Below are 12935 nucleotides of genomic sequence, written 5' to 3'. Positions count from 1 at the left end.
AGGGGTTGTGTTCAACGCAATAGTCAACGATATAAGATATTTTTATATCCTTCCGCATGTTGCGTTTCCTTAAGCGCAACAACACACAAACACCAAGAAACACTCCCTTACCTCAACACCACCTCCTCCGTACTGCACTGTTCGCACTACATATGGCGGTAGGCAACGTTCTCAAGGCATTTGCCAAACCCAAACTTTTCCAAACTGTTCCGAATCACTCGTTTCCAGTCACCCACTGTCCACTGGGGTCACTCCTTAACACCATCTTTAGCATCGCGCAGCACTGACAGCAGGAATGTGTGGCTTATGGCGAGCTGCTCGACAAATGTCCCCATTCTTTTTAATTCCCCACGCTCAGTAACTGTACTAGCTTGATTGTTGGTAGCACTTTGGAATTCATGATTGCTTCCTTCCGCTGATTTCATGCCATCATTTACAATCCACGACGGTCGCCATCTGTGTGCCAGGTCTTAGGTTAGCTTCGGTCCTTTTCACAATCACAGCAGCAACAGTCCACTTGGCCTGTTGGTATGAAATATCCCTGTTAAGTTTTGTTTCTCAGGTACCATCCAGTGGCTAGTCTACTTTCGATGTTAGTGAGATCTCCTGAACCATGTATTGTGCTGTTACTGCTTCTCTGCTGGCAAAAAAGTAATCCCAGCCACCTTTTTTACTGACGTGTCCGCCTCTCGTCACTTTTAGTGGTCAATTCCCCATTAACTAGGAGTGTCCGGATAGTTTTGATCAAATAGTGTACTCTTAACTCTACAGGTTTGGAGATTGTGTGACCTACATCTATACCTACATCTACATGGTTACTCTGCAATTCCAACTTAAGTGCCTGGCAGAGGGTTAATCGAATCATTTTCATACTACTTCTCAACCATTCCACTCTCGAATAGCGCATGAGAAAAAGGAAGACCTAAATCTTTCCGTCCAAGCTCTGATTTCTCTTATTTTTATTATAATGATCATTTCTTCCTACGTAGGTGGGTGTCAGCAAAATATTTTCGCATTCGAAAGAGAAAGTTGGTGATTGAGATTTCGTAAATAGATCTCGCGGCAAGGAAAACCTCCTTTGTTTCAGTGACTGCCACCCTAGCTCTCGTATCATATCAGTGACACTCTCACCCCTGTTGCGTGATAACATGAAACGAGCTGCCCTTCTATGCACTTTTTTTTTATGTCCTCCGTCATAAGGATCCCACACCGTGCAGCAACATTCCAGCAGAGGACGGACAAGGGTAACGTACGCTGTCTCTTTAGTGGGTTTGTCGCATCTTCTAAAGGTGTTCTGCCAACAAAGCAGCGCAGTCTTTGTTTCGCCTTCCCCACAATATTATCTATGTGGTCTTTCCAATTTAAGTTGCTCGTAATTGTAATTCCTAGGTATTTAGTCGAATTGACAGCCCTTAGATTTGTGCGATTTATCGTATTCCCAAAACTCATCGGATTTCTTTTAGTACCCATGTGGATGACCTCGCACTTTTCTTTGTTCAGTGCCAATTGCCACTTTTCGCATCATACAGAAATTCTCTCTAGATCATTTTGTAATTGGAATTGTACGTCTGATTACAGCGTCATCTGCAAACAATGGAAGGGGTCTGCTCAGATTGTCACCTAGATCATTTATGTAAATCAGGAACAGCACAGGGCCTATGACACGCGGAACGCCAGATATCGCTTCTGTTCTACGCGATGATTTACCGTCTATCATTACGAACTGTGACCTAGGATACACCGGTCCGACAGTGATATAGAATGTGTTCAATAACCAAGAAAGAACATTTTGAATGGATGACCAAGAACTCTGTGCTCGCATTAAAAACGGTGTAAGATCCTACTAGTCAATCTCTGTTTCGAAGCAGCAAGGATGGGAATAAAAGAAACCTTACAGTGTGGGATTAAAAATGAGGATATCTTTTACAAGAGTCGCTGATAACTCTCCTATACTCAATGAAAGCGAAGGAGAATTTCTGGACATACTCCATGGAATTAATAGTCTATCGACCACAGAGTATGGGTTTAGAGTAAACCAAAGAAAGACTAAAGTAATAAAATGAGATTAGTGAAAAACTTACAAACAAAATTAGCGACCACGTTGTGGGATAAGTGAGAGACGTGTGCTACATCCCAAGTAAAATAATACATGGCATGCGAAGCAAGGAGAATACGAAAAGCAAATCTGCAAGGCGTTCCTGAACAAAAGAACTCTACAAACATCAAACATCGGCATTAACATGAGTAAAAAGTTTGTGACATTGTCCGTTTAGAGCAAACTATTGCGTCGTAGTTAGTCATGGGTAGAGGGAAAGCTTTAACAGACGAGAATCGAAGCGTCTGAGATGTGGTGCTACAGAAGAACGTCGAAAATCAGGTGGACTGATAAGATGACAAATGAAACTGCTCTCCGCAGAATCGGCGAAGAAGGAACGTATAGGGATTGCTGACAAGAAGAAGGGACAGGATGGGAGAACAAGTGTTAAGACACCATACAATAATTCCATGGTATTAGTGTGAGCTGTAGAAGAAGGGACAGGGCCCTGCAGTTGCAGGCCCTTTCTCATATTCGTAAAATATGTAAATTCCCGCTTCTACTGGGGGCAGCTGGCCCGTGCCACCCTTCCCAACACTCCCTCCCCCAATCGAATCCCCCCACCCCCTCCTGCCCACACCCCTTTGCTGACGCCAGTGCCACGACCAACCCGTGTGAACTTCTGCCTCGGCTAATTCATTTGACACTCGTCTTACATTATCCAAGGAAACACACAGTAGTTTCTGCTGCAAGAGAGCAACGGTGTGCCGCATCCGCAGCGAAGCGGTGGACGTGCCTCGGAGTCTGAAGCAGCGCACACGTGTGGCGTCCCCTAGCTGTAGTAGGAGCAGCAGCAGCGGCAGCAGGACTAGCGAGGAGACCGTGCAGTGGAGAGGGATCGTCTATCCGCGCAGTCACCGTCTCAGGGACTTCCCCGCGGCAAACAAAGGGCGCAGCGGCCATTGTCGCCGAGGAGCGTCCGCGCGGAACAATGGCGTTTTGTTTACCTGCCGCTGCCGGCCATTGTCCGGCCTGCTCTGCCCTGCGTCTGCCCTCCGCGAGCGGCGCAGGTCTGCCGTCTCCACAGAGGAGCGTAGCCGGCGATGACGAGTTGTCGAAACAAAAGTGGTGCTCTGTTTGCGAAATTTTTTCACAAGTCTAGCTGCTCTCGACGAGCTGCTCTGAGAGTACAGGGCACAGCGTTCCGGAAGACCACAATTGAGCAACTGCTGCAGTTCGTAGTTTGCCACAGAGTAGCAGGTGCATATCCAGGGTTTCGCTCTGGGCAGAATGTCGCAGTTTGCCTAATCCGTCTCCCTTCCCACTCCCACTCCTCCGACCAAGCCACCAATTATAACTTTAAGTCAATCTCACTTTGAAAGTGACACAGACTCCTAGTGTTTCATTTATAATAACAATAAAGTATAACGTCTTAACAGATCTTTTCACAAGTCTAGCTGCTCTCGACGAGCTGCTCTGAGAGTACAGGGCACAGCGTTCCGGAAGACCACAATTGAGCAACTGCTGCAGTTCGTAGTTTGCCATAGAGTAGCAGGTGCATATCCAGGGTTTTGCTCTGGGCAGAATGTCGCAGTTTGCCTAATCCGTCTTCCTTCCCACTCCCACTCCCCCGACGAAGCCACCAATTATAACTTTAAGTCAATCTCACTTTAAAAGTGGCACAGACACCTAGGATTTCATTTATAATAACAATAAAGTATAACGTCTTAACAGTATAGTAACAGCAATCATTTGACAAAATCGTTGCGTAGTTCATTTTGCCTTTCAAGAAATTGCGATTCTGAACGTTATTTGAGAAATATTCGTCCGAAAATCTAGGAATTAACTCTGTCGTGACATTGCTTTATGAACAGCAACATCTTTGACAGTTTAATATTTGAATCATCAGTCTTCCGCCTAGTTAAATACAGCCCACCGCGAATTCCACTCTTGCGCTAACCTCTTCATCCCAGAGTAGCTCTTGCATCCTACATTCTCAATTACTTGTCGGATATATTCCGGTCTCCGTCTTCCCCAAGAGTGTTTATCCACCTACAGCTCGCTCTAATACCATGGAATTATTGCATGGTGTCTCAACACTTGTTCTTCGCCGGCGAGATGTATATATAATTAAGTAAAAATTGCCGCCCGGGGTGGTCGAGCTGTTCTACGAGCTACAGTCTGGAGCCGCGCGACCGCTACGGTCGCAGGTTCGAATCCTGCCTCGGGCATGGATGTGTGTGATGTCCTTAGGTTAGTTAGGTTTAAGTAGTTCTAAGTTCTATGGGACTGATGACCTCAGAAGTTAAGCCCCATAGTGCTCAGAACCATTTGAACCATTTTTTTTAAGTAAAAATTGTAGTCGGGAATTACCAGGATCAGGGAAATGACATCGAAGGAGTGAGCCCTTTAACTAGCTCCTTTAAATAGCGGTAGTGGTCTCCTCGGAGGTGAAAGGTTCCATTAATGTAATCCCCTAATCAAACGAGAGGGCGCGTGGGATGTGCAAGGCGACAGAATGGAAGTCCAGGACGACCCCAACATTGGCACGGTAGAGTCGGCGACAAAGCTCGACAAAGTTACCTGCTGTGTATTATTGGCATGTGACTTGCTGTGCATGGTGATCGACAACCGACTGAGCTACCCAAGCAGAACTCACGACCCTTACCCACAGATTTACTCCGGCCATTAGTTCATCTCCTACCTTCCAAAATTTACAGAATCTTTCCTGCGAAACTTACAGATGTAGCACAGTTCGCGAGTCTTGACTGGGTAGCTCAGCCATTTGACAATACTTGCCCGCGAGTGACAAAGTTCCTGATATCGAGTCTCAGTATAGCACATAGGTTTAATTATCCGCGAAGTCTCATTCTCAAACTAAGTTCTCATATGAACTAGAATAACGAAAGCTTATAAGAGTTTGGAACCAAAATTACAGAAAGGATAATTAATTTGAAATCGCTATGTTTGTCTTTAAGAACCCTCATCTATTCAAGACGTACGAAAATTTTTGGTATAGCCATCTTACAGCTATTGCAGTGAACGACAGTAGCACGGAGAGGTTCTTGAATGTAACGGGATGGCTGTTGTTGGACAACAGACGCCTGTAGTTAGAAAATCGTTCCCCCTGTAGTGAAACAGCTGGAGCGCGTACTTTGACATTTTCATTTAGTTTCAAAAACGAATCTAAGAAATCGACACAGGAGTCTTGATATTTAAAAAAAGGACATTGCTTCTGGAACAATATCAACACAAAGTATCAATACCCTTATCTGGTACAAGTTCAACTTGTGCAAGTGACACGACAATGACATGAAGCAGATGAGCCATCAGTTCATTTTCAACGTGCACGATTATAATCTTGTTTTTCCTGTGATATTTGTCTATTCGGTACGAGATATGTCAGTCAGTATTCTAAGAAAAATGATGTCAGGTGTTTGTACAATTGCATTGGATAATATCGATATTGTTCAGTGTCAAAGGAATACTGGATGCTTTTAAGTAATCTGTTGTACCCTGCGTCCTGGATGATGGTTAATAACCGAAACCTGTAGATGACTAATGGGACAAATAAACAGCTGATGGTTACGATGCATTTTGTAAAATGAAGATTTTTGTCTCTAATGAGCGTTCCTAACATATTCCAGATTATTGACGCAATGTTGCAAAGCTATATGAAATGGAATGGGCATATCGTGGAGGTATTAGGGAAGGCAAATGCTGGTCTTCGTTTCTTTGGTAGAACTTTGAGAAAGTGTAGCTCATCCATAAAGGAGACAGCATATCGAGCGCTACTGCTACTCATTATTGCGTACCGTTCGTGTATTTAGGATCCCCACCAGGTCGGATTAAAAGAAGACTTCCAAGAATTCAGAAGCATGATGTTAGATTTGTTGCCGGTAGATTCGATCAGCATGCAAGTATTATAGCGATGCTTCGTGAAGTCAAATGGGAAACCCTGGAGGCAAAACGATGCTGTTTTCGGGACGCGTTACTGCTGAAGTTTAGACAACTGGCATTTGAGGCTAACTGCAAAACGATACTACTGCCGCCAGGGCATTTCGCGTAAGGACCACAAATATTCGTTGCGAAAAATTGGGACTCGTACTCAGGCTTTAAGACAGGCGTTCTTCCCTAGAAAGGAAAGAAAATTACTAGTAGTCGTAAGTGACGATGCCATGCTTCGTTGGAAGCTTGCAGAATATGAATATGTAGACGTATTGACCACTCCTCCTGGGAGACTCTATATATGGCATACTTTGTCCTTGAGCCATTATAGAAGTGGGATCTGGAACATTACATTACTAAACTACACTCCTGGAAATGGAAAAAACAACACATTGACACCGGTGTGTCAGACCCACCATACTTGCTCCGGACACTGCGAGAGGGCTGTACAAGCAATGATCACACGCACGGCACAGCGTACACACCAGGAACCGCGGTGTTGGCCGTCGAATGGCGCTAGCTGCGCAGCATTTGTGCACCGCCGCCGTCAGTGTCAGCCAGTTTGCCGTGGCATACGGAGCTCCATCGCAGTCTTTAACACTGGTAGCATGCCGCGACAGCGTGGACGTAAACCGTATGTGCAGTTGACGGACTTCGAGCGAGGGCGTATAGTAGGCATGCGGGAGGCCGGGTGGACGTACCGCCGAATTGCTCAACACGTGGGGCGTGAGGTCTCCACAGTACATCGATGTTGTCGCCAGTGGTCTTCCGCTCACGCCCCAGCATCGTGCAGCCCGCCTCCAGTGGTGCCGCGACAGGCGTGAATGGAGGGACGAATGGAGACGTGTCGTCTTCAGCGATGAGAGTCGCTTCTGCCTTGGTGCCAATGATGGTCGTATGCGTGTTTGGCGCCGTGCAGGTGAGCGCCACAATCAGGACTGCATACGACCGAGGCACACAGGACCAACACCCGGCATCATGGTGTGGGGAGCGATCTCCTACACTGGCTGTACACCACTGGTGATCGTCGAGGGGACACTGAATACTGCACGGTACATCCAAACCGTCATCGAACCCATCGTTCTACCATTCCTAGACCGGCAAGGGAACTTGCTGTTCCAACAGGACAATGCACGTCCACATGTATCCCGTGCCACCCAACGTGCTCTAGAAGGTGTAAGTCAACTACCCTGGCCAGCAAGATCTCCGGATCTGTCCCCCATTGAGCATGTTTGGGACTGGATGAAGCGTCGTCTCACGCGGTCTGCACGTCCAGCACGAACGCTGGTCCAACTGAGGCGCCAGGTGGAAATGGCATGGCAAGCGGTTCCACAGGACTACATCCAGCATCTCTACGATCGTCTCCATGGGAGAATAGCAGCCTGCATTGCTGCGAGAGGTGGATATACACTGTACTAGTGCCGACATTGTGCATGCTCTGTTGCCTGTGTCTATGTGCCTGTGGTTCTGTCAGTGTGATCATGTGATGTATCTGACCCCAGGAATGTGCCAATAAAGTTTCCCCTTCCTGGGACAATGAATTCACGGTGTTCTTATTTCAATTTCCAGGAGTGTACTTTAATATTGGACCATCTCGATTTGGTTTGCGCCACTGCCTCCGATACGAAAGTACCAGGTTTGGATTAACGATGCCTCGTCAGATGTTCTTCTGAGGCAGGGAGCCCCACTGAGCCTTGTGAGACCAGATGTGCTTGAATAAAGAAGCAGAGTATCATCTGAATCCAACTACTGGCGACAACTTCTGAAAGTCTATCTTTCTCGCGTTGACGAATCAAAGTCCCTCTGACAATGTGCAATGTGTTTACTGTGTGTTGCAGGCTGTGCGATTGACGCAGCACACTGTGAGCAGCAGAATGGCCAGGTATTTACGTCGGGAACAAGCCGAAATGGTGTTTGCGTATGCCCTACAGATGGAACCATCGAGAGGTAGCACAGCTATAGCAAACCAAATACTGTCATAGACACCAACCACATCACACAACATTTCAAGCCCTTTTTGGCGTTTGTGTGATCATGGGTCCTTTCAGACAGACGAAAGTACAGGGAAGCTGCGGACTGAGCGTACACCAGATTTCGAGGACCGGTTTCTTCCTCTCGACCATTTCCATCTGCTTAGCCATACTGAAACACCATCTCGGCTTGTTCCTGACATGATACTGGACCACTCTGCTGCTTACAGTACGCGGTGTCATTCATACAACCTGCACCACACAAGGAACCCATGGCTCTTGGTCAGATGAACATTCATTCATCAGCGGCTTTTCCCGAGACCACAATGCATCTCCAGACACATGTTAACCGGATCTTTTATCCTCGATTTCCAGTCAGGAACCCGTCCCTGCAGCTTGTCGGTTTTATTAATGTTCACACTGCGTAAAGGAAACGAACCACTACAGCCTATCATCAAAGAAAATTTTTCAAACGACTAGTTCCCGCGCAACACCTTACGCCATTTTTATGTCCACTTTCATCATTGGCCTTTGTATCGAAGAACACACACAATACTAGTCTTCGTGGATTGCATACACCAGTGGACCTGAAGATGGCGTAAGGCACGCCTCCGAAACTGGTCGTTTGAAATACGAGGTCTGTTCAGAAAATTCAGAAACATTCGTAATTTCGCACCAATGGTGAGTTGGAACGAAATGCGTTTGGCATCCCTGCACACGCCTGTACTAAACGTGCAACTGCTGGAAGTTCCATTGTTGTATGTCTGACAGCTACTGTTCAGTGCTGTATTGAGTAGAACGTTGTGTCACAAAATTTGTGTATTTCGAGATGGCAGAGTTGGAGGAGCAACGCGTCTGCATAAAATTTTGCGTGAAACTCAAGAAAAACTTTACAGAGAAACACGAAAATGATGCAGGAAGCGTACGGTGATGAGTGTTTAAGGTGTACACATTGTTACCAGTAGTTCACAATGCTTAAAAATGGCCGGACAGAAATTACAAAAAAATGGTTCAAATGGCTCTGAGCACTATGGGACGCAACTGCTGTGGTCATAAGTCCCCTAGAACTTAGAACTACCTAAACCTAACTAACCTAAGGATATCACACACATCCATGCCCGAGGCAGGATTCTAACCTGCGACCGTAGCGGTCGTGCGGTTCCAGACTGTAGCGCCTTTAACCGCTCGGCCACTCCGGCCGGCACAGAAATTACAGACGACCCTTGTTCAGGACGTCCTTCGACGTCTACCGACGGCGCTCATATACGGAAAGTCAACGAAACTGCGCGTAACAAGTGAAGACTGACTGTCAGAGAGATTGCACAAGAATGCAATATTTCCGTGAGATCGTGTCACGAAATCTTGACACAGCTTCTTGCAATGCATCTGGTTGCCGCCAAGTTCGTTCCACAGTTCATGAGCCGGCCGGAGTGGCCGAGCGGTTCTAGGCGCTTCAGTCTGGAACCGCGCGACCGCTACGGCCGCAGGTTCGAATCCTGCCTCGGGCATGGATGTGTGTGATGTCCTTAGGTTAGTTAGGTTTAATTAGTTCTAAGTTCTAGGCGACTGATGACCTCAGATGTTAAGTCGCATAGTGCTCAGAGCCATTTGAACCATTTTTTTTGAACCACAGTTCATGAGCTAGCGCCAGAAAGACCTTCACCTCGCAGTTTGTGAAGAGTTTTTGGATCGCGCAAATGAGAACGAGATGTTCCTTAAGAGAACCATAACTAAGAATGAGGCGTGGGTCTACGGTTATTATACGGAGACCAAGGTTCACTTTTCACAACGAGTCGGGAAAGGTCCTCCAAGACCGAAAACAACTCTTCAGGTCAGACGAAATGTCAAAGCCATGCTGAGAGTTTTCTTTGACTTTGAAGGATTAGTTCATCAATTCTTGAACTGTTAATCGATGGCACGATCGGGAAGTGTTGCGACTCCTGCGAGAAAGTATGAGAAGGAAAAGGCCTGAAATGTATCACGAAAATCCACCCGCACATTCATCTCTGTTGATGCGTGACTACTACACGAAAAACGAAATCACCGTGCTGCCTTATTCTCCGTACTCTCCAGACCTGGCCTCTAAGCATTTTGTTTTATTTCCAAAGTTGAAAGGTCGAAGATTTGCGACGACATACGAGATAAACGAAAACTCGCAGTAGGAGCTTTTTGCGATCCAGCAAGAGGCGTACCAAGATATCTTCCGGAAGTGGAAATGGCGTTGGGAGCGTTATATCGATTGTGGAGCAGAGTATTGCGAAGGAGGACAGACTCAGTAAGTAAAACGTAAGTGTAGAAAAATATTGTGGGTAAATGTCCGGAATTTTTTTGAACAGATCTCGTAAATTTCTTTGATGATACTTTTTGATGTGGTGGTTCGTTTTCTTTGTAAGGCTAAATTAGTACTAATATAGCGAATAATAATTGATAATTGGCCCACCGGTAGGAGAGAAGTTGTGTGTGTCATGTCAGACTAACGAGATGGGCTCAGAGGCTGGAACACGACCGGAACCCCTAAGGAAGGCGTTTATGTCATGTCAAACTAACGGGATGGCCGCGTCCGTACCCCTTTTGTCGGCTGGCACTTCAGACTACCAAAGACGTTCGGGGAGGCTGGGCCATCTCAACAAGAAACGAGAAGACACTATATGCGAAAGAGAGAAAGACGATTTCGCGCCACAGTGGAAAATTTCCGGAAGACTGTGACGGGATTGGCGCAGAGCGCGTAGAGATACGTGTTAAAAAGTTTGGCGGCAACAGTAACCGCGGGAGAATTCTTTGTCGTGGTTGGATACAAACGCGCACGGATACATGGAAGTCTGTTCAAATGGCTCTGAGCCCATGGGACTTAACATCTACTGTCATCAGTCCCCTAGAACTACTTAAACCTAACTAACGTAAGGAGGTCACACAACACCCAGTCATCACGAGGCAGGGAAAATCCCTGATCCCGCCGGGAATCGAACCCGGGAACCCGGGCGTGGGAAGCGAGAACGCTACCGCACGACCACGAGCTGTGGACATGGAAGTCTGTGTCGTGATTGGCTACCAACGCGCACGGATCCATGCGGCGAAGAACGGCCAGGTTTGCAAAAACTCTAATGGAGGACTCTGGGGTTGGCTGTGGCGGAGAGCAGTCGCGGTGTCTGGCTGCCCTGCTTGAAGAGCATGGAGAGAAGTAGGTTGGAGAAGTTACCGACATTGAGTCCAGTGGTTACTCTCCAAGTCTGAATAGTTTAGAGCATACGACTCCACACATGTAGCATTATGCGTTCCTCTGAGCAGAGAAACAGATTTGTACTAACTTGTGGTGTTCACTAACAATCTGAAGTGTACCTTTGCTGCCTTACACTTTAGTCGACCAACTACTCTCGACATAGGTGCAAGTAGCTTGAGTATTGACTGGTGACGGACACCGCAATTGAACGCTTACGTACAGGAGTTTACGGGTGCAAACCACGTCCACGTTGGAGATGAAAGCCAAGCACGCTCACTGAAAAGACGGCATCACGACGTTGGCTGGGCCGACCGTCGTAATCATCACGGAGAATTACGCTGATATTAGCAATCATCAGCCAAAGTAAGGCACTGTAATTCTAAATGAATTCGTATTCCGCTAGCTCTTTGACTGGCGCTCTCTGAGTCTGTGTCCGTTCAGGCAGAACTGCAATAGAGTCACTTGCGGGTTCAGTGTTGACTTAAGTAGTTAGGAAAAAAGGATACATTGTGCCAATAATAGACTAGTTAGGTTAGCGAGTGTATTGTATTGTCATGTTATGCTAGAAATATTGCTGTTCTGAATAAATCTAAATTTGGTATCATATGCTAATCACCGCATTATTGATTTCGTAGCTAGCAGTCACCATATTTTTGTTTAATAATTAGTGTAGTGATAATTTCGAGACTAAGACTACCAATAGATATTTTTAAATATATCGATAATTTTACAATAAACCCCCCCGTACGTTGCATCTTTAATTTTACTGACACTGACGGCTGGGGTAGTCGGCGACATGCTGACCACATGTACACGTACTGCCTCGTAGGCAGGAGTATGCCAGTGGGAAAAGGCCCAAGACCGAATCCGTGGCTGGTGCTTAAGGGTCGCGATCATTCCAGTATTACTACACACCAGCTTCCCCTTAATCAGATAGTGGAGGCTGAATCCGCTCGGCAGCCTCGATACAAGCAGTTGTCGGGGTGTGGCGGAGCGCAGGAGGTTGTGCGAGCAGGCGGTCGCGAGTGTCATCTGCAGCGCGCGACACAGTGTCCCAATGTGCCGGCTGCGCTGTGTGGGCGGCGGACCGGCGGGGTTTGGCGAGCCAGTCCGGGCCAGAGGCTTCGGCCGGCGCGCCGACAGATGTCCGCGCATTTCCATAACAGAGGCCGCTGCTGCGAGGTCTGCTGCATATGCAGCCCACACACCCACACACCCGCCGCCCACCTGCCGGCGAGGCCCGCCTGTCGTCTGCACGCCCCGCGCAAACTGTTTATCGGAATTGCAAAGGGCTAACTCCGGTGCCGACCTCTCTTTCCACCGCCCTCACCTCCTCTACCACGAGGTGGCGCTCTGCAGGTGGGGAGCAGCGCAGGGAAGTGGGTCGTCTCCTACCTTGCGACTAAATTGCCGGAAACCGGTAGCTGTGGGCGAAATCCGCCTTCAAAAAGACTGCGCACTGAGAGAGAAATCTCCGAAACGGGAAAAAGAAACAGCATGCTAATTCTCTCTCACACATTCCCTATCTCTCTTCGCTTCTGTCCGTGGCAGAACGGTATACTCATTCCGCCCTCTCCTTCATCCTCTTTTTTGTGCCATACTTTTTCTCAATAAGAAGGCGTTTCCATGCAATAACACGGGCGTTGGCGCAAGCGGAGAAGCTTATTTTCCAGAGGGTGACAGCTACGATTTGCACTGTCGTTTGCAGGAGACTCTGTATACTAAGTGAAAACTTTTCCTGACGGTCCAATCCGTTCAGTTTGTT

This window comes from Schistocerca piceifrons, chromosome 4, assembly GCF_021461385.2.
Source record: "Schistocerca piceifrons isolate TAMUIC-IGC-003096 chromosome 4, iqSchPice1.1, whole genome shotgun sequence".
Classification (NCBI taxonomy): domain Eukaryota; kingdom Metazoa; phylum Arthropoda; class Insecta; order Orthoptera; family Acrididae; genus Schistocerca; species Schistocerca piceifrons.
This window is presented reverse-complemented; position numbering follows the sequence as displayed.